Source organism: Brachionichthys hirsutus, chromosome 21 (assembly GCF_040956055.1).
Source record: "Brachionichthys hirsutus isolate HB-005 chromosome 21, CSIRO-AGI_Bhir_v1, whole genome shotgun sequence".
Lineage (NCBI taxonomy): Eukaryota > Metazoa > Chordata > Actinopteri > Lophiiformes > Brachionichthyidae > Brachionichthys > Brachionichthys hirsutus.
The window spans coordinates 2139157-2142339 of NC_090917.1; the positions used below are offsets into that span (position 1 = coordinate 2139157).

Consider the following 3183-nt stretch of genomic DNA (forward strand, 5'->3'; position numbering starts at 1 on the left):
TTCCCATCACTACACTGAACTGAAACAAGATGGTGGTTTAAAGCTAAACTTTGCTGATCTTCATCGAAACAGCCCCAGGTTTCCCACTAAGTATAAATACATAAAAAAAAACTATATTATTAATTATATGTATTATAATAAAGGTCATCTAATCTAATATGTACTGTTAGAGTGTAATTTTGTGTCATTTCGGTTGGGGGTGTGCCGCAGGATTTTGTAAATGTAAAAAATGTGCCGCGGCTCAAAAAAGGTTGGGAAACACTGCGCTAGACTAACACTTTTATTTTGAAACTTTCAGCGGAAGTTCCATCATTGTGATTGTGACTTCCGCCATTTAACGCCGGGCATTAGTGACGTCAGAAGTGTGTCTTGCACCCGGACCGCACGGCCAGGTTTGGCATTTTCTAGCGTCGAAAGCGCTTAAAATGAGATAAGAGGAGTTAAAGGAGACCAAACGAATCCGAAGGCTTTGAAAAGGTAAAATGAATTTCCCGATTTATGACATTTTAACCGATTCACGCGCAATATAATATGCTAACGGTAGCTAGGCGCAGCTAGCTCGAGCAGCTTTTGTATTTTCTCCAAATCCCTTTTTTCTGTTTTGTTCTCGCGCCGATCCTAAATACCGCTCGTTTTCTGTGAGTGTCCCTTTGTTTCATGTCACATAAAAAAGACCGATGTGAGAAAGTAATAAGGCCAAAAAAAAAAAAAGGAACTCCTGTTCGTCAAATGACGATGAATTAACTTGTAGGAATGTTTATGGGATTCTGAGCCGCGAGAGAAATTAGACACCCTCAGGTGAGCTCTTTTGTTGAGCTGCACCCAGGTGTGGCTGGGGGGGGGGTAATGAAATGCAGTTTAGCATCTAACCGGAAGTGCAATTACGAGACAAATATTCAGGTTAAAAAGATTTTACACTTGTTACGTACACGGATTTGGTGTTAGGAAGATTCTACAATAATAATATACGGTGTCTTAATCCTCCTCCTCTGTTCAGAGATGGTTTCTCCAGAAATGGCTTCTTTAACTCCTCTTTAAGCGTGTGTGTGTGCGTGTGTGTGTGCGCGTGTGCGTGGAGCAAATGGCACAAACAACTTTCAGGTGACTTCAACCTTCCTCGGCTGGAGGCCCAGAACTCTTTTCGTTGTTGTTTTTGTCATTAGATGTTATTCTGTCTCTCTCACAGTCCTCAAAAATGCTGAGTCGACCTCTGACCCTGAAGGACAGCGATGGCAGGCGGCAGGGCTTGGGGGCGGCGACGGCGACGCCGCATCCAGCTCGGCCTTCGGCTGACGATGAAACGGGTTCGTTTTGATGGATGGAAAGTCCGTTTGAGAACTTCTGTTTCCACGCAGACCAGCTGAGCGAGGGAACTCACTGCCTTTTTGTTGTCCTTCAGGAGTTTCCTGACTTCACTCAGCCCCGGAAAAGGAAGAGACTGCAAGGTGGGTTGGGAAATGTATTGAGAGCATGATAAAGCGACGGTAGTCTCCTTATTTATGTCCCTCCTTCGTGTTATTTTGTATTTTATTTCTAACTACGCAGTTGTATTCATTATTACTACATAGAGGTAGCACTTCTCTTTTCATCATCTTGTTCTTCACACTTCTTTTTTCAAAATGTTTGTCGACTTCAGGGGCGGGACTTCCTGTTACCATGGTCCCCAGGAAGCGGAAAGCATCTCTCCGTCAGTGCAATGGCAGCGTCCCTCATGGGGACGAGTCAGACGTGGATGTGATGCTGGTGGAGCGACTCGGTGCTCTCAAAGACTTTCTGATACGACGAGGCTTGGATGTGTGATCTGTGACATCACATCCTGTCAGCAAACCAAAGGCCAAATGAACACATGGGTTTTTTTTGCAGTGTATTTGCTGTTTTATTTTTTACAGTGTTAGATGTGAAACGTGAACCAGATGGATAGAAATATAAATGTACATTTTCTTCGTATTGCTGATCTGTTAGGAAGAAAAGCCCATAACGGGCAGCTTATATTTTCAAGAGGTTTGTTAACATCAATACTCTATTAGTAGTGGGGCAGTACTGAATGAGTACTACAGCAGTATTGTGTGAGTACTGGGGATCTAAAATATTTGGACCTTTTTAAAATGTAATATATTTCAGCTGGCAAAATGTCTATATTTGGATCAATACAATTTGTGTCTGCAGTTAGGTTTGTTGTTGATTATTTGTGGACATGAGATTAAAGTATGTATATTTACATTCAGATTGTCTGTGATGTCATCATTGGTGTTGAGAATTTGTTAATGGCTGGTTATCAGCTGGTCGAGTTTATGCTGGCCTCACAGCCGGATGGTACTGGGTTCGAATCGTGTCTGCGTCGGGGTTCTCCTGCTTCAGCCCACCTACAAAAACATGCAATTTAGGTGAATCGATTACTCCAAACTGTCCGTAGTGTGTGAGTGCGTGCGTCGGCGTGTGCACGGGGGGGTGGGGGAATAGTTGGTAGCAATGTCGAAAAGTTCAAAGAGCCCCGGCTTCAGATCCCACTGCGGGAATGGGATAGAGAGGGGGTAGCAGGGTAGGCCCAGGGCCGCCTGGGCGGGGTGAAGTGGACCGGTCCAGTTCACCCCGCCCAGGCAAGGCCCCAGGCCTACCCTGCTACCCCCACTCTACCCCACTCCCACAGCGGGACTCGAACCCAGGGCCTCCGACACGGCGGTTGGTAGCAATACCAACCACCCCCCAGTGCGGGGTAGGAAACTCGAGGCATTAACAAAGTCATACTTGTCGGATAATGAGGTGCTATTTCAGACCACAGCGTGTTGCACTGGAGCTGTGCTTTTTCCTTATGTGACATCGTACTGCGTTCTCGGTGGCGCAGTGGGTAGCACACTTGACTCCCAGCCAGAAGGTCCTGGGTTCGAAACCAAGGGGTGCGGCATGTAGTTTTTTTTTTTTTTTACAAGAATTTGAGGTTTGTTGTTCGGTCCTCGGCAGCTGTGTTGGATCAGTCGTTCTTCGCCTCTGCACTTTGTGATGATGCTGGAGAGACACTGATTTTGGGTGTGAGAGTTATTATTGCGTGTGCATTTTGGTTCATGGGTTAATGTGGCTTCCAGTGTGTGTGTCTCTAGTTCAGCTTTTCCCAACCGGTGTGCCGCGAGAGATCGTCAGGTGTGCCGTGAGAAATTTTCCAAAAAAATATATATATATTTTTTATTT

At 45.3% G+C, this 3183-nt stretch overlaps 1 long non-coding RNA gene across 1 annotated transcript; it reads left to right on the forward strand.

Annotated features, from left to right (window-relative positions):
- The first annotated feature begins 380 nt into the window (after positions 1-380).
- On the forward strand, positions 381-2226 carry LOC137910334 (uncharacterized). Its single transcript, XR_011106052.1, has 3 exons — positions 381-477; positions 1187-1445; positions 1637-2226. It is a non-coding gene; the product is annotated as an uncharacterized lncRNA (long non-coding RNA).
- The last annotated feature ends 957 nt before the right edge of the window (positions 2227-3183 follow it).